This window comes from Schistocerca nitens, chromosome 6 (genome assembly GCF_023898315.1).
Source record: "Schistocerca nitens isolate TAMUIC-IGC-003100 chromosome 6, iqSchNite1.1, whole genome shotgun sequence".
NCBI lineage: Eukaryota > Metazoa > Arthropoda > Insecta > Orthoptera > Acrididae > Schistocerca > Schistocerca nitens.
In genome coordinates, this window is record NC_064619.1 from 251807396 (window position 1) to 251827430 (window position 20035).

The window sequence follows — 20035 nt, forward strand, 5'->3', positions numbered from 1 at the left end:
AAGCCACCTTTTCAGAAATGTTTTGAAATGAGTGTTACCCAGGTAAACATTGTCTGTATGTAAAACAATGTTAACACAGAAGTAATAGTTGGTGAGCAGGGAATTCTATGACAGAATGCTTGTGTAATTATATGGACAGGCACAATTACGAAGGTAAGTAACAGTAAAAATAATTGTTTTGGCGAAAGGCAGATCTGTTTCAGTAGTGTTGGGGATTGGAGAAATGTGGAAGATATCCGAGACAGTGTAGTGAGACACAGAATGCAGTAATTAATGGGGAGAGAACAGAAGATTTCAGGAGTTACCGGAAAGCAATTGTTTACTTGTGTTGCATTAACTTACCAATATTTAGAGAAGACCATTTTATTACGAGAGATGATGCAAAGAGAATAACACAAATGGTGAAGACTTTGAGAAAAGAAAGAGAACAACAAAGAATTACAAGAGAGAAAATTAATTTCAAGATCATCATACAAGACGTCAGGAAGAAACAGAGCACCGGAAGCAGTTCCATCAAGTGGACACAAATATACCGTGAATTCTACGGGCAATATACCGAGTTATTTGCTGTGTTAATTTAGATAGAAAAGAGACTTCAGTTCACTTGTTCTATAGACTGTGATACAAGTGGAAACTGACTTGCTGTTTCATATGTCGAACTGAAAACTATTTCAGAAGTTAGCTTTAATAGTGTAAGGGCCAAGGGTATAAACTTTTTATGTTAAAATTAATGGAATGGAAATGAAGTCCCATGCTTCTTTACAGAGCGTAGGGGAACGATGCGGGAAATCCGCTCCGCCTTACTAGGCAAGGTCCTAATGGAGGTGGTTTGCCGTTGCCTTCCTCCGACCGTAATGGGGATGAATGATGATGATGAAGACGAGACAACAACGCCCAGTCATCTCGAGGCAGGAAAAATCACTGACCCCGCCGGGAATCGAACCCGGGACCCCGTGCTCGGGAAGCGAGAACGCTACCGCGAGACCATGAAGGGCGGACTTAAAATTAATAGAAGAGACAAATTACCATTCAAACGTGGTCATGCTTATGTCATTGGTTGCATTGCAAAGCTGCGTCCGCAATATTAATCAAGCAAAAAAAATCAGTCCCACATCCTAATCAGCAACGGTTTTAACGTTTTACAGTGTGTATTTTATGACCGAGTTAGACGCCAGAGCACCCACAGAAATTTATTTTGTGTGTGTGTGATTGTTTGTAGCTCAGTTTCAATGAAATTCATGGATTCAGGATTCTTTGAATCTATGTACAGATGGGCAAGGATTGTTTAAATACTATCTTACCCACGAATTCGCATGGTAAGCCCATGCAAAGCCACGGGTAAGCTAGTACTTGTTGATAAAAACGCATTCATTTATTTTTTATTTGCCATGTTAAATGTAAACACTTATGGGTTAGAATATGCTTAAAATACCTGAAATGTGCACTAAATCAAGGAAACCACACACCAAAAATATACTAATATGTACTTAACATGAATGAACCTACACCTAAAACCATCACCAACTAGAACTAGAGAAACAGGAACCCGAAACTTTATTAGGCTTTTCTTACATTACAGTAATACTGAACCAATTCTGAACTGATTTTACTTGTCTGTTACTGTAAATTACTAAATATTGTTTCCAAACCTTTGAGAAAGAGAAACCTCACATCTGTCAAAATAGCTTTACATTAGGAAAAATCCCCTCTGCCTTACACTATGGTATGAAGTAGAGCTTCATTGTTGCAAATGTCTCTTGCAAATTAATCCTCGAATATACATTTGGAATCATAATCCATGATATAATGTTTTTAACTCATAAATTTAACAGTGAGAAAGTATATGGTGATTTTTAAACGTACTAAACAACTTACTTGCTGTATTTCATATAAATTGAGGAAATCACAGATCACTACAGATATTGCAGCGGCTGTAACGACGAAACATTTCACGATAACTTTTACTTTTTAAGAAGCAACAGCAACTTGTTCAACACTGGGTTTCCAGGCTGTGTGAAACGTTGCTATGTTTCTACATTCAAGACAAGGAGACTGTAAGAGCTATCATGGAAATAAACTATTTAGATGCATTCTTAAATTTGGTTTTCGTGGTCCTTTATCACCGATGACCACCTCTTAGTAATATTTTACAGTAGTTGCGAACGAAGCCTGGCTGACTTTGTAGTATTTTTACATGAATCACTGTAACCATACAAAATCAGGCATATACGAGTTGTGTGAGAAAAGTAATGAGACTGATTTCTTTATTTTTGTCAAACAACAGTATAGTTTCCTTCAAAGTAGTTTCCTTCGACAGCTATACATTGACGGAGTCATTGTTCCCAGTCTTTGTAGCAAGCTGAAAGGCTTCAACTGATTGGGCCTTTAACATGTTGGTCAAAATCTTTTGAATGTTCTCCAGAGTCTCAAAATGACGTCCTTTTAAGACAAGAAAAAGGTCACAAGGACTCAGATCAGATGAACAGGGGAGGCTGTGGAACGCCAGAGATGGCGCTTGAGGTCAACGATTCCGTGAGGGAAGTTGTCGTGATGCAGCATCCACTTGTCTGCAATGTCCAGTCTCACTCGATTCACCCTGTTTCTGAGCCTTTCATGAACCTCTTTGTACAATGCTTCGTTCACAGTTTACCCCGGAGGAACAAATTCTTTATGCACTATACAACTACTGCCCAAAAAGGAAATCAACATTGCTTTAATCTCTAATTTGCTCATTCGACCTTTTTTCGGTCGAGGAGCCACTCCTCACTTTACCGCTTCGTTTGGGGCCATAAAGAAAAGGAATCATCACCTGTGAACACACGACTGAACAATTCGTGGTCACTGGCAGTCCTCTGAAGAAGTTCAATGCACGTGTTTCTCCGATTGTCCTTCTCCTCAATTGTAAAGTTTTTCGGCATAATTTTGGTACAAATTTTCGCGCATTTGCAACATTTTCTAAAAGTTTGATGTCACAGTGAAAAGCGTTTAACAGGTCATCCACCATTCTTATTGTTAAACGTGGATATGTCGTCACAAGAGCACACACACATTCGACGTTTTCGTCGGTTTTTGAAGTTGAAGGTCTGCTCGAGCGACGTTCATCTTCAACTTGTTTTTGCGTTCCAAAAATGACTCATGACAGCGAAAAACTTGTGCTCTTGATAAGGAAAGTTCCACATAGGCCTGTTTCAACTTTTCAAAGGTCACACTCGCGAATTCCCCTAGTTTAACATAAAACTTAATGACATAACGTTGCTCTAAATCCCACTGTCCCATTTTCGTAACATACAACAAAAACACAACTTCACTGACGGTGCTCTCAAAAATCACGTGACGGCTGTACGAAGCTGAAACTCTGAGCATCTGGAAGGTATGACCATACCGGTCTACGCAAGTAGATCAGCACAGCATTGCCAGATCGCTTACAGTATTGTCAGGCTCATTACTTTTCGCACAAAATTTGTAATGTAACAGATTCTGTCCAACGGTAAATAAAACGAAGGAAGGGTTACTCATCTAAATCTCCACTTTTCTTGCTCTTTGAGCAGCGAAGACCACCAGTTTATCCAAGTATAGCGAATGTGCTATCTGTCTTTCCACTGCTATTATGACAAGAGCTCTTAGCCACTCGTTGCTCATTACGTGTGTGGGATCGGTTTTAATGATCATTAAGTGGTAAAAGCTACCTTCTGTAGAAGCTACAGACGTAGACAGGCACAAAATTATTCTTAACGTAACTGTTATGGTTGGAAATACAAGGTCTTTTCAAAAAATTCCGGAAGTTTATCCACGAAATTTTTTTGCTCTTACCTTTTACTAATTGTGCATTGTGTCCTACGAAATACTCTCCTCCACAATTGATACACCGCTCCCAACGCCGTTTCGACTCCCAGAAACAGTCTTAGTAGGCCTCTTGCTGGATTGCGCGAAGCGCAACCTGCGAATTTTCTTTTATCTCGTCTATCGCTGAAAATCTTCGTCCTTTCACCAGGGTTTTCAACTTCGGAAATAAAAAAAGTCTTCAGGGACCCATCTGGAGAATGCGGACGATGAGGCTGCACAGTGATTTCGTTTTTTGTGGAATAGTCACGCACCAACAGGGATGAATATACGGGTGCGTTATCGTGATGCAAGAGACATGAATTGTCTCGCCACATTTCAGGTTGTTTCCTTCGCACATTTTATCGCAGGCGTCGCAACAAGTCCCGATAGTACCATCGAGTAACAGTTTGTCACTGTGGTACGAATTCATGCTCAACGAATCCTTCAAAGTCAAACGTTAGTTTTGACATTTGACCTGACTTAACAAGCTTTTTTTTTTTTTTTTTTTTTTTTTTTGTCTAGGGCAATCTTTCACGCCCCACTGTGAAGACTGAACCCTGGTCTCAGCATCATAACTGTAGACCCATGTCTCATCACAAGTTATGATTCTCTTAGTGTACGTTTACACTGCCTGTGACGCGATGCGACGCGACGCGATGCGATGCGAGCCATAATGGCCAAAGCGATGCAAGGAGCGTTCACATTGCACACGATACAGCGCGCGCGCGATCTGGCCAGCAATTGAGCAGTCTCGGCACGATGTCGTTTTTCCTCGACCCAGTAAATTCTTTTTTATTAGGAAACAGTGCCCTGAGAATTCAACGCAGTCGTGAATGGGTGCATGAAATCAACAAGGAGAGGAGGTCTTTAGGAGAATTTCATCATTTGTACAGTGACTTGAGAAAAGATGAGGATAAATTTTGGAATTATTTCAGAATGAGTACAGAGACATTTGATTATATAGTGTCGTCTGTTTCAGATAGATTACAGAAGCAAAACACAAATTTCAGAATGGCCATTACCCCTGAAGAGAAAGTTATGATCACCAACAGGTAAGTACACAATATTAACTTTACAGTAATCATTTTATTATGAAAAATTTACAAATTGTGATAGATTCAAACTTTCTTTTAATAAATTTTGACGTAGTTGACAATGAGAAGTTAAATACATCACAGCTCACTCATTTAAGTATCAAAGTTTTCAGAATCTTGGTGGCTTGAAAGAACAATGTCATCAGGTTGAATTTCAGAAATGACTATTTCATTTTGCGGATTTCCAGCAATTACGATTTCAACTGGATTTTCAGGTGCATAAGGTGACACCAACGAATGTGCAGTGGATGTAGTTGATTGTTCCAATTCTTCCAAAAGAACATGCTGATTTTTTATCCTGGCTCTCGACTGAGCTGCTGGTGATAGTTTTCGCATTGCTGGCAGCAAACTCACTACAAAATGATAGCTGTCATCTTTCGTTTCTGATTTCGACATTTGTTGCTCAATTAGCTTCAACTTTTGCTTCTCTATATTTAGCAACTCAGAGTTTGTCCATTTCTTGGATCTTTTGTTTTGGTTTGTGTGTAGGGTGGGTGAGGGAGGAGGCATCGAAACGCTACCCTCTGAACTTACGGACAGTCTTGGTTGGTTTCATCAGGTGAAACACTCTCTCACTCTGTAAGAGCTGGTGAAAATGGTACGTCGTCGTGTGCGTCGTCGTGTTGCGATGCTGTTCTTTTACTGTGGCGAACATTAGTCTTCGTCTTCCGTGGCGTCATTATGTCAGTCAGGAAGGTCATTAGCTCGTACGACGGCCAATTGGACTGGAAAGGCGGCGTGCCAACTTCGTCTCCTGAACGTTCAGCACGAGTTTTTTTGAGTTCAGAACGGAAAGTGTCACGTAGGTTCTTCCATTTATTCTTCAGTACCTCGCCTGAAAATATAGACGTGAAAATATGAGTAAATAATTAAGTACACTGTGTACTTAATACATTTTTTTGTCCTTAGCACATTAACTGCAAATCCTACGAAGATCCTACACATCCTTCAATTACGCTCATTTCATTCTTTTTCAGATATTTGTCGGTTGGGATGTCTTTCCATGCACTGTCACAGTCGTTTCGGGTGGGTCTAACTACAGTCGCACAATGTGTGCATGAAACGTGCGCCACAATATGCGAAATTCTGAGCCCTGTACACCTGCCTTCTCCTACTATACCATTGCTTCAAACCGCTGCGAAACACATTTATGCCAACTGGAATTTTCCGAATTGTGTGCGGGCCATTGATGGTTAGTATGTTCGGGTTAAATGTCCACCTCATTCTGGGACAATGTATTACAATTACAAAAAATATTTTTCGCTTGCTTTACTAGCTGTAGCCGATGCTAATTGCAGATTAGTAGCAGTTGACATTGGAGGCTATGGCAAGCAATCAGATGGTGGCGCATTTAGAGCAAGTAACTTGTACAATAATATTTTGAACGAAACTGAAAACTGGCCTCCACCGAAAGAACTACCAGGTACTTCAGTAAAAGCACCATTAGTGTTGGTTGGAGATGAAGCCTTTCCACTACTGGAAAACTTAATGCGCCCTTTCCTTGGACTATCACTGACTGAGGAAGAGAGGTTATTTAACAGGAGGCTATCGAGGGCTAGAACGGTGGTGGAACGCACTTTCGGAATTATGGCCAGCAAGTGGCGTCTTCTCCGAAAGGAAATTGAAAATTCTGTAGAACATGCAGACATTATTATTCAGTGCATCTGCGTCTTGCACAATACAATAATCGATAAAGATGGGCCTGACATCTCCCTTCAATTGTCTATTGACCAGGACATAACAGAACACAGTGCTTTAGCAGCATGCTTCCAAAATGACAGAGCAAACAGCAGTGCTTCAGGAAGAGCGAGGAGTGTCAGAGAGGCCTTCAAAAACTATTTCAACAGTCATTAATGCAAAAATATTTAATGTCGAAATTATCACATACTGTAACTATTGTGAACGTCATTTCATTATCAAAATACTATAATAGTATCTATACACAATTAAAATTAGAAAATAAACGAAGTTGTTTGTGTTACTTATTTCTTGGAGTCTTGTAGCTATTAATTTTACTTTTTTGTACTTACTGTCTGTTCCACAATCTTCAGCTATTTCGTTCCATGCTTGACGAACAAAATCCCTATTGTGGTAATATTTATTTTTCTGGTCCCACAACACGGGGCGTTCACGCACATTGTTCATTAGCCTTTCGAAGTCCATCGCAAGCAAGCAATTACTCCAGACGCAAGCGCAAACGAGCAATCGCTCCAAACACTCGCGCGAAACGCAAACTCGGTTGCGAGCGACTACAGCGGAGTCATCACATCGCTCGGCCCAGCCTGCAGTCTAAACGGTCATCGCTCTGTTGGCACTGTTAAACCAAGCCTGCCCATTGTCACGCGATTTCAGCGCTTCATCGCTCCGCTCGGATCTGCATCGCATCGCGGGCAGTGTAAGTTTAGCCTTACGGAACAGCTTGTTCTCATTTGCGCGATCCAAAAGCTTTTCACTGATTGCGAAGCGAACGTCTTTGTGGTTTTGATCCAAGAGCCATGGGACGAACTTGGCGGAAACACGCTGCGTTCGAAGATGCTGTACCAGGATTTCATGACATGATCCCAGTGAAATGTTGCGTTCTTCTGCAATCTCTTGGATAGTCAGTCTTCTATAGGCACGCACAATTTCGTTGACGTTCCTGACATGAGAATCGTCGGTAGAAGTCATAGGGCGTCCTGAACGCGTGTCATCTTTAACATCCATTCTCTCATTTTAAAACCATGCGAAACATTCGTAACATTGAGTACGGCTTAAGCACTCATCACCGTAGGCTTCCTGCATCATTTTGTGTGTCTTTATAACGGTTGTCTTGAGTTTCACGCAAAATTTAATGCAAACATGTTGCTCCTCTGACTCTGCCATCTTAAAATTCGCAAACTGTGTGACACAAGGTTCTACACAATAAGCAATGAACAATTACTAACACATATACAACAAAGAAACTTCCAGCAGTTGCACATTAAACACAGGCGTGTGCAGGGATGCCAACCACATTTTGCTACAACACACCACTGGAGTGAAATTGCGAATGTTCCGGATGTTTTTGAACAGACCACTTAGGTCTCGCAAATTCATTTCGACGATGTAGTGAAGTATTTATAAACACGTGTTCACAGTTTGTGGAAGCATAGGAGACAACAGTTCCAAGTTCTTAACGTCAAAAATAAGAAGCAGTTACTAAGCTGCTAGTCCCTTTCCTTCAAAGACACAGCAGAGGTGTCTGACACAACACAGAAGTTTACCATTAAGCGGTTCTCTTCCCCTGGAATGGATTCATCCTTACCTTCGTAAGATAACTGCCTTTTAATAGTTGCAGAACTGGGTTCTGTTAAGTTAGCAACATTCCCTAAAGATGTAACTCATTCCTCTGTTTCTTTCTTAGTCTTTTCAAACCATGACTCTACATTCTTCAGTAATAGAAAGCTCTGAGTTTATTAATTTTACTGTAGACTCTAATTGCATGCCTTCTTGCTGAACTACTGTATTGATTCTGTTGGCATGGCTAAGGACATTATACCGTATCACAGCACACAAAGAAAACTTAAATTTTGAGATTTCTTTCAAGCAACTAGATACTTCACTGAAACACATTAGATCGTTTTTGGTTATGTTCTTTACCCTGTTAAGCACAGCGGCTTCATAGTCGGGTTTACGTGATTATTGAGTGCTTCCCAGTGCTCCACAGAGACAGAAAATAATATGAACCGTCTTTGAACTACACCAAAAGGATATAGCACCATTACACATGATTTAACTGCTTCGTTAACAACCAAGTTCAAGCTATGATCACAGCAAGTGATATTATGAGCTCTTGAATTTTCTTCAATGATACAAGCTTCAGAGAACCACCCTTCTTCGATATGCCAAGGTTACACAGTATCTGAAGTAACAATTCTGTACGACCTTTTAAGGTAGTGTCACTTGCTTACAACAACAAAAATCATCAATTGCAGCTGTTTTGGAAAATTTGCCACTCTTAAAACCACACTTAATTGTTCTTGGCCATTAATTATAATTGCCCTAAAACTTTTCCATTATCTGCATTTCCCAGCAGTTCATGGTCGCCTCTTTATGAAAGATTTCTTTTGGCAAGGATACATACTATGGAAAATAACCTTAACAAAACCGATCTCCACCTCTTTTCTTCCTGATTAATTTCATCTTGAGTTGCACAATCAGTTAATTTGAGTACTTAATTTTCTGGAAAAGCTCTTTCCACTTGCACATTTTTGTAATGTGATTGTGGGACAGGTCATGGTTGGAGACAACTTATGACAAGTTTTGCCAGTCTCTTAAACCATTTCTTGTGATAGCGCCAGTACTCGACTTTAACAATTTGCAACAAAAGCAATACATAGCATCTTCAGTTTGAGAATACACATGCCACTTTTACTAAGTTTTTCGTCATTTGAAAAATGACAGAAGCAATGAAAAAAAGTGAGACACCTTCTTGTCTCGCCATCCACAGGAAATGTTACATTTTTTAACTAATATCTTGCAGACCGTATTTAAGTGCTCTTATCCCAAAATTATCATTTATAGTATATTATCTGGCCAGTTTCGCGGATCACTATGATCATCGACAACATGAAAGCCATTACCTTCCCTAGGCCATTTTCTTTCGTCTCCGAGATCTTGGCTTTCTCTGGTTTCTTTTTCAGTAACCATTATTATTATTATTATTATTTATTTCTGCTAGAGGAACAATTTCATCAGCCACTAGTTATACATTCTTGCACATCACACTGTACATTCACTGAAACATTGTCAATTGCGTTTAAAAATTTATTCAAGGAATCCTTATGCTACAACCGCTCTTTTAGGATGTCACACCTATTTTTTTTTTTCCTTCACCCGACAATTATTTACGATCCATTCTCTACTGTAGCATAAAACTGATCACAGGCTCCCATAACACCAGACACAAACCACAGACTGCCTTCGAGCAAACGTTAAAACCTGGGAAGATCCCAGCGAAGAATCCCCCCCCCCTCTTCCCCCCATTCTCCCACCCTGCGCGACCCACCCCGCCTAGGCTTGACCACTCTGTGCACGGCTCACCCCCTCACCCCACCCCCTATAGCTCGTCCACGACGGAATACCGGAAACCACAACATCTTCAGAGGTGTACATTGTTTAAAGATAACAGAGTCAGCTGTGAGTGCAAATTAAGATGTATTGATTGCAATGTGTGCATGCATAGGTATTATTGTACATGTATGGATTATGGTATTAGATCCCATATGTTTAAGCACATTCACAGTGTTTGCCAAGATGACATTGTGGGTGAAAACCTCTTGGAAAGTCCAGAGGTACTGGGTAATGATGTTGATGTTGAAACTAACAGTGAGAGAGAAGCAATATTAGCCAAAATAAACAGAAAATCTGTTTCAAAAACACTGAAATCATTGTTAGAATGGAAACAGAAGCTTATTTCTGTATTTTCCAATATTATCTATGGAGTGACAGAGACTGAACTGCAGTTAGGAAAAAAAAGTGTTACCTTTGAAGGTAAATGTAGGAGCTGTTTGAGCCCAAAACAGTTACTTCAGAGAAACAGATAAAAGACAGAAAAGATAGCTTACACTACAGCGGAGACTATTTTTTACCAAGAAGGGAACAGCATGTAATATTTCTGTGGCTGTTTCAGATGCCGAAGAAATATGTGAAATAGTAAGATCATGTCTAGGTGAGAGTATGTATCAATTGCTATGTCTATGCATTGAACCTGGGAGAGGAAAATGCAATTCATGGTTAATATACAAATTTTTGTTCAGTACCTGTCAGTTTTGCCTGCATTATAACATGAAATTTGTTTGCAGGGCTCGACATGAATCATGATGTTCCTGTGGAGCATAGCTATACCATTCCAGATGTACAGCACAGCAAAACAGGTAAAACTTGATGGGATCCATCATTCCAAATATGTGTGTCCTCATACCAAATAAACATGTCAGATTAAGTTAAATTTAGATGTTGCTGTTCAGTTGCAATGTAGTGTGTTTGGATTGTGATGTAAAAGTTACTTGCAGTACAGTGTATGCCATCTTTCAGTACCAATCAATTTTGCCTCAGTTGTGATATGAAATTTATTTGCAGGGCTTGACACCAAAAATCAATTCCCTGTTGTGGAGCAACCATGCACTATGTTATGGCAGCCTTCTGTTCAACATAGTGCATCAGGTGTGTATACAGTAAATGTAACGGATATAACATTATTTGAGTATAATGAAATTCTGAATTTCGATATGTATATTGATACCTTTATATTCTATTTTACTATGTCTGCATTATAATATAAAATTAATTCACAGGGCTGGACATGAACGACGTTGTTGCTGTGCAGTATGTTTATGCCATACCAGATCTACAGCAAAGCACAACAGGTAACTCTTGATGGGACCCATTATTTCAGATTTGTGCCATACTGCTCTAATGTCAGGTTCAGTAATATTTAGAATTTTGGTGTTCAGTAGCAATGTAGCGTGTTTGGATTCTAATTTAAAAGTTACTTGCAGTACAGTATATGCAACCTTCCAGTACCTATCAATTTTGTCTGAATCAAAACACGAAATTTGTTTGCAGGGCTTGACACCAACATCAGCTCCACGTTATAGAGCAACCATGCATTATGTTATGGCAGCCAGCTGTTCAAGATGATGCATCAGGTGTGTATAAAGTAAATCTAATTGAGAGAACATTATTTGAGTATAATAAATTGTGAACTCATGTATGTACATTGGTACTTTTATATTCCATTTTATTGTGTCTGCATTATAATATATTTATAGGACTGGACATGAACTACATTGTTTCTGTGCAGTATGGTCATGCCATATCAAATGTGCTGCACAGCACACATAACACTTGATGGGAACCATCATATCAAATGCCTGTGGTACTGCTCTAATAACTTCATATTCATTAATAACGACAGATTAGGTTATAGTTAGAATGTTGCTAAAAATTTATTTACAGTCCAGATTATACGCCCTCAACAGTAGAATAGGAATGGTCCCAGTTTGCAACATTAGTAGCTCGGGGCAAGAATAAACTCCATCCCTTAAAGCTGAGTGAGCAGCACATCAGATATGTAACATGGTTTGTTTTAAAGAAGTAACCCTATTTGTTAAATTAGGCCTAATAGTGTTTCATCTGATGACTGCCCAACAAATATGTGAAGATACCCTAATTCAAACTTTCTAATTTATTCACAGTTAGGCATACACAATTTCTAAATTGTTAGTTGTGGAGTTAGCAGAGTAGTAGTTGTAATTATATTCTTTAGAAACAGTAGAATTTCAATGCAGTCTTTACTTGCAGTCTGGATGATGCCATCTCAAGGACCAATTAGGGCGATCCCCAACATTTGGAGCTTGACACTTATGTTCAGTCAGGCCCTTCAGGCTGTCTCAAGAGCAGTTGACCTAATATTCCCAACATTTGGAGTTCAGAAGGGTGACTGGGATCGACTGGCTGCCAGAAGGAGGGCGGAAAGGACCCTGGAATTTCACCACTTCAGAGGTGGGGATTGGCATCCATGCAACCTCATCAGGCCTAGTGAATGGCAAGTCCAATATGTAATGATATTTCAGTTAATAGAGCACAATATAAGTATTTTTGATACTGGTCTTCAAGTATGGCATTAATCATTATTCACGCTGTTGCTGTTTGATAGCAATATGGCATGTCTGAGTTCTAATTAAATCTTTATTTGCAGTCCACAGTGTAATGCTCTGGAAACAGATGGGAAGGACCTGAGATAGTCTGCACCATTTGGGGTTCCACTCTGTCTTCTAGAGCTGCCTCGGGAGCAGATTTGAGAGGAACTGCCATATCTGTTCCCAGAACTGAAGACCACCCAACCTCTTCAGGATGACTCAAGAGTGAGGAGGTTGAGGCATCTATAATAAGTAGAATTAGGAACTAAAATGCTGTTGGCCTTGCCAGGTCACCACAGTAACACTCCAAGTAGTAACAATAATTCATATAGTAATACATCATATAAAAGTGCTTTTATAAAATTCCTTTAATTTCCTAAATAAAAGACAAAATCTCATGTAAAGAAACCTTTTGTTGAACTGACGCATTCCACATAATTTCAAAGTGTCATATTCATGATCTGTGGAACAAGTATTAATCTAATCTAATAAATATTATGATGTGACTTTTATTTGCAGGCCCAGTCATCAAGAACTGGATTTCTTCAGCATCAGCAACAGCCGTATGAATGTTGCATGTTGTGTTCTTCTTGAAAGAATACAACCTACTCTGTGGAATTAGTTTTTTCAGAGAGATAGATAGCTATTTCTCTGAAAAAATTGTTTTGAGCTTAAACAGACCCTACATTTGTCGTAAAGGATAACACAGTTTTTTTTTTTTTTTTGGCTAACTGCAGTTCATTCTCTTTCATTCCACTGACGAGATGGACACAGTGAAATAAGAATACGTTTCTCATCTAACAATCACTCCAGTGTCCTAGAAATAGATTTTCTGCTTGCTTCAGCTAAAACTGCTTCTCTCACATTTAATACATGTCTACTTCAATGTTGTTAACCAATAAATTTGATACTCCGGAGTTTCCAGGGGATTTTCACCCACACTGTCATCTTGGCAAACAGTGTAAATTTACTGCTTACACATATTGAATCTAATACCTCAATACATACAATACCTTTGTACACACACATTGCAATCAGTACATTTTAATTTACTCTCAGAGCTGACTCTGTTATCTTGAACAGTGTGCACCTCTGAAGACGATGTAGATGGTACTTCCCCATCACCATGTATCTTATTAATTAGGTCATTGTCCAGTTTTTAACTAGTTTTGTGCTTATGATAAATGTCCTGAACTTTGGTTGTAGCGTTCCCTGTTACATTTGCTGTAAGCCAGTCAAACATCTTGGCTGTAACTATGGACATCGGTGTAGAAATGCCTTTGTCCAGTCATTTTATCTGCCTTGCATTACTATGTATCTCCTTTAACATTCTATGCATACTCTCCACATGCATGTTGGTGTTGACACCAGCATACATTCTATGACAGTAGGTCCAACACTTCATGTTTCCCTCATAAAGTCTATTGAAGTATGAAGCGAATTCTGATGTGTGAGGGTCACTACTGAGCTTTTGTCTAGAGCTTTGTCAAATGGAATTCCTATTTCAATACATATACCTAAGGTTTCCTGTTCTTTTTGACTCAGTGACGGGTGGCTTAACTGTTGCTTATGACCAGTGTGGGTCGACACAAAATTATTTGGTACAGTTACTTTCATTTCTGCAGGGCATTTTCCATGCATTTTGTTGCTGGCTGTGAGTTTAACCTTTGGAGGTGAAGTTATCTGACCAATTGCAACCATAATAATGTATAGGGCTAGCAGATCCATGCATGTTAACAAACTTTGAATGTGTCGTACTTTCAGTTTCTTCTTTCCACTGTAAAAATTCATTTTCACTTAAAAACTGCAGGTATTTTGAATTCATGTTGATTTCATGAGCAATCTGTAAATGATCAATCAAATCTCCTTAATATTTTTAAGAGAAAAACTGTTGTCACCCATGTAAGTTTGCTAAGAAGCTACAGGCCCTTTAGTGGTAACAGGCAGTTCCTGTTGATGGTGTTTGCAAATATGCTGCCTGAGATTAATTTCATAATTAAACTTGTGCTCACACACTAAACATTTAAAGGCACTCATTTGACTTACCACCATTAATTGCTAGTTTACCTCAGATACATGCAGCAAATAATTGAGGAGATGGTTGTAAGTGCTACTGCAAGATGAATAGTTTGGCACAAGAGAGGAATTTGTGTGTGTCTTTTGACAATTTTAACACAATGAATATGTTCTCTGAAACATTTCTGATGTAATATAACACAGCTGCAAAGTTATTAATTTTAGCTTCTTAAAATAGTTTGGTATTTACCATATAATTGCAGAAGTCGTCTTCTAAGGCAGGACTATTGACTTAAACATAAGAATGTCCTAATCTGACATTGGTGATAGATTCTCAAGATGTTTCCATATCCTTACTGTTACATCCTGTTTGCTCTTGTGATCTATGCACACATGTTTTTAAGAATTGGAAAGTAACATCAAAATTTGCTGGAGGAGAAAACAAATAAGCACTCTCAATCCTTACAGATTTATTTCTGTCATTTAGTGTAATGTATGATTGCTCATTCAATGTCATCATAGTTCAAGCAGGATTTCTCCTTAAGTGGACAATGTGACTATGTATTTTTGTAATATATTTCTTAATACTTTATTATACATGGCATTTCATTTTGTACTAATGTATCTGCAATCAAGTGATTGGCTGTATATTGTCAGGGTCACTCAGTAAATGTTAAATTATTTTATACAAGATATGATGTATATATCATGCTGTAATTTTACTGTAATGTTGGTACTGTATGTATGGAATTATTTCATATTGTTCTAAATTGTATAACTTTTAAATGTGAATATGGTTTACTATCCAAATAAACAATTGAAATTGTGGCATGTAATTTAGCACAGATTGTGTATTCAAATATAGTTTGATATATTATTTGTAGGACCAGTGACATTTTAACCATCTATGATTGAGTCTGTAGTTTGCAAAGATAATGGTATCTTTTTGAAACAACAAATATTGAGTCCCAGGGTAGATGCAGATTGTTCCCCACATTATTTTACTGTGTTGTGTTAATAACATATGGAAATTTAATGATTCACTAAAATTATATCAATAAGGAATTTTATCTTCATTACTGCACTGCCTGTCTTACATAATTAAATGCTATTCACTGTGCTGTGGTGTCAAGAAAATCTAGTCATCCTAGATATGTGATGTAATGTAAATGTACTGAAGGTGAAAACAAATTGAGCCTGTGAAGCAAACCTCAGAGGCGGTTCACAATTTTATCTCCAGCACCTCCCTCCATATATCTCCAAATTTAACAGAAAAATAACCCCCAGGCTGTTAGTAAGAATTCTTCAGTCTGTCATTTCAACCAATAAAGCTCTTCCTGGAAGGTCTTTGAGAGAGCCACTGCTTTGTTTGGAAAGATATAGAAAGAGGTAATAGCTTATCAAAGTTTGATGACTGGCTCAATTGGCAAGAGAGCTGGATTCAGATTCAGGCTGGTTCACAAATTTCACATTTCATTAATGTTTCAAAAAGAGTACACTTTAATGCACTGTCGAATAGTTCATTTTCGTGGTGGGTACATCACAAATGGTTCTCATTGGTATATCACTTCTCATGAAGCCAGGTTATTTTTTATGTTTAATGGTGGAAAAACAGGGATGTGACATAAATAAATAAAGGAACGGTGGACACCATTTATACCATTATCCTGCCGTTTCTTGGTTTTCTTCAATGAAATCCAAGTGCTGCCACCATGTGCCACAGTACTGCTGCTTGCTTGAGTTGAGGACTGGTAACACCTATCATCATGCCAATGCACATGACATATTGGACAATTAGCCAGGTTATTTTAGTACCATGGGACATTGAGTCTGGTCCCTTTTTGCTTGTCTGGGTATATGGCCCATACAAGAAAGTTTTCTTATGTTCTTTGTTTATTTATTTATTTATTTATTGTATTTTTTTTTGCATGGAGACACCAACTGGTGTCTTTTGCAAACGTCATAGCATTTTTTTACAAGTTTAGTACAATATATATATATATATATATATATATATATATATATATATATATATATATATATATATATATATATATATATACAATAACTTATTTTAGTTTAATATTAATATTCACTTAAAGAGTATAAACATTTGTCAATCAAGAAATGTTTCAGTTTCACTTTGAATAAGTTCCCTTTGTGGCACCTTATAGAGCTCGGTAATCTGTTGTACCATATTTGACCACTAATGCATGGACTATGGTCTGTTGTTTTTAATTTTGTTCTTTGTCTGTAGTAGCAGTCTTTATTTCTTGTATTATAGGCATGCATATCAGAGCACTTTGTTTCTTTGTTTTGATGTGTCACAAAAAATATAATTAATTTGTAAAGATACAGTGAGTAGACTGTTAGGTATTTATGATGGACAAAGATTTCCCTGCATGAATCTCTATACCCTAATCCATGGATAATTCTGATTGCTCTTTTCTGTAGGGTTAATATTCTGTTCATATGTATGTCGGCAGCACAACCCCATATCTCTATCCCGTAATTAATCTGTGGAAAAATGGTTCCATAATAAATTGTTTTTAATGTCTGATGTGGAACTACCTTTGATAACTGGCTGATTAGATGTAATGAACTGCTGATTTTATTGCATAAAAATTTGATATGGTTTACCCATCTTAGATTTTCATCTAGGTGAATACCTAGAAATCTGCAGCCTTCTGTGTCCACTACTTCAATTCCACCTATGTTACTGATAGAGGTTTGGTGTGAGTTTGTAAGTTTAAATGGCAATAACTGAGATTTACTGATATTAACTTTCAAACCTTGATCTTGGAAATAAGTAGTTATTTGCTGTAGTCCCTCAGTGGCTACCAACGTTAACTCATCATTTTGTTTACCAAGAAATAACAGTGAGGTATCGTCTGCATAGGTTACCAATTGGGAGTTGAATGGTTGCTCTATATCATTTATGTACACTAGGAAAAGGAAAGGGCCCAAAATTGAGCCCTGGGGTACACCTTGTGTGACTGTCTCATATTTGGACTGAAAATTAATGATCTGATTATTGATTTTGTAAGTCAGCATTGTACACTGCATGCGGTTAAATAAATATGTAGCCAGCAATTGCATGGATGCGGCATTTACATTGTATGACTCAAGTTTACTTAAAAGTAACTCATGGTTTACCGAGTCAAAGGCTTTAGTAAGGTCTAGAAATATGCCAGCTGTTTGCATTCCTTGATCAAGGGCACCATACGTTTTGTGAAGAAATTCCGTAATTGCTGTCATAGTACTATGATCTTTTTGGAATCCGTGTTGTGTGTCTGTTAGGAACTTATTTTTCAAGAAATAGTCACTAAGTTGTGTCAGCAGCACAACTTCAAATACTTTGCTGAAGACAGGTATTAATGATATGGGCCTGAAATTTGAAACCTCTTCCTTGGATCCTTTTTTATGCACTGGTTTAACTCTGCTCCATTTCAATACATTTGGAAATGTATGTTCTCTGATACTGCAGTTTACCAGGTGGGTGATTATTTTAACTAATTCCTTATTACACTTTTTAATCACGATACTACTCAAACCATCCCATCCAGTTGAGAACTTATTCTTTAGGTTATTTATTATCCTGCCTATTTCTTTTTCACTTACTTGTTTGAATTCAAAAGGCGGCTCTTCAAATGGGCAGAGCTTTACCTCACTACTCACAACTGTGTTATTAATTGGACTAACAGCTGCAGATATAAAGTATTTATTGAAAACATTGCAGACTTTATTAGGATCTTTAATTGTGTTTCCTTCATGTCTTATAATTAAAAATTCAGCTTCTGGCTTCGGTGTGGCTTTGCGAAATTGATTTACAATTCTCCATGAGGTCTTGGCTATATTGTCTGATTGAGCTATTTCACTGCTGTATATCTGTTTTCTTAGATTTGAAAGCTCTTTCTTAAAGATTTTGTTTACACATAATGCCTGGAGTTTTTGTTGTGGACCTCTATGTCCAACAGCCAAGACTGCATAAGGATGCAATTAATGAAACTTGTACTTCTGTGCGGAACACTTTTAAAATAAAAATATTAGGTCTCACACTACAGATAATTGATAATATTTAAAGTCCTGTGGCGACATGCAAAAATTTTCAGAGAAAATAGGATAGCTACATTTTCAGTGATCTGCTGAAGAAACATAATATGAAAAATGACCTCAGGAGAGAAATGTAAGCTAACTACTGCGAAATCAACAGTCACTAAATATATTGGATCTGATGTTATAATGAGACTGATGAATTCTTCTCATGGGAGGAAATTTCCATTACTGTGATAAATGTCAATATGTTTTGGTAAATTTCGATTTCACAGCAAATTCAATTACATAATCACTTTCACTGCCTCCAGAGTTTCTATGTCACCTAATCTTATTATGATCTGAGATATGTTGGTAGATGTCTAGCATTTTGTTGTGAAGTGATGTTTGATGAACACACATATGCTGCAACTAAATATAGTATGAAATGAAATAAATAACTTTCTAACAATACGTAACAACGTATTGTTACGTTTTCAGTATGTGTTGTATCTGAGGTACTACTGTACTATGATGAGTAATGTAAATGAGAAATGAAATCAGACATTTTAACTTTAGAGTGAGGGTTTTCAAAATAAGAGAGATAGTATAATAATACTATTTTACAAAATAAAACAGCAATATGTAATACATATGTATAAATGTATACAAAATGTGGTTAATTATGACCCACTCCAACAGATTCTTGGGGGATTTAATAAAATAAAGTTCAGAGAACAAAAGTTAAAAAACAACATTGAGGCATTAGATAAACTCTTATTAAAAAGGGGAAAATAAAAATATAACAGAATAATTTGTTGAGTAGTAAATGTGAAACATATTTGGCCAACCGCAGCCACTCTCCCAACACAATAAAATCTTCCATCAAAGAAAATGACAGAGGGTTTTAAGACAAACTTAATAAGATAATCAGACACAAACATGAGTACTGTGGCTGAGTAATCACCAGACTAATATGGATTATCCAGCATCTTTAGAAAAACACTAAAACAATTCTGCTGATCATTTCAAATGTTCTAAAATAACAATCAAAAATTAGAAACAAATATTTGCAAAAGTTGACCTGTTGAAGGATCCCATAAACTCTTCTTAATCTCTAATTATTGTCCTTACATGAGTATGTGCATAGTCAGCCTACTGCACCTGGTTGCAGAATGGCAGACATTGTTCCACAAAGTCAATAGATGTTTCTTTGCTAATCCGAATTCTTAGGGATGGATGTGTGAGGAGCTTGGTGGAACATAGAAGTAATGAAGTGCACATAAGCCTTGATGCTTTCATAATGCTTAAAGAAAGCCATCTGGCTGCCCTTGCCCAGTTAGCCATTTTGGGCATTCCATCTGTTGGGTCTATTTTATCTAATATGTGGGTTCAGATGCGGAAGAAGTC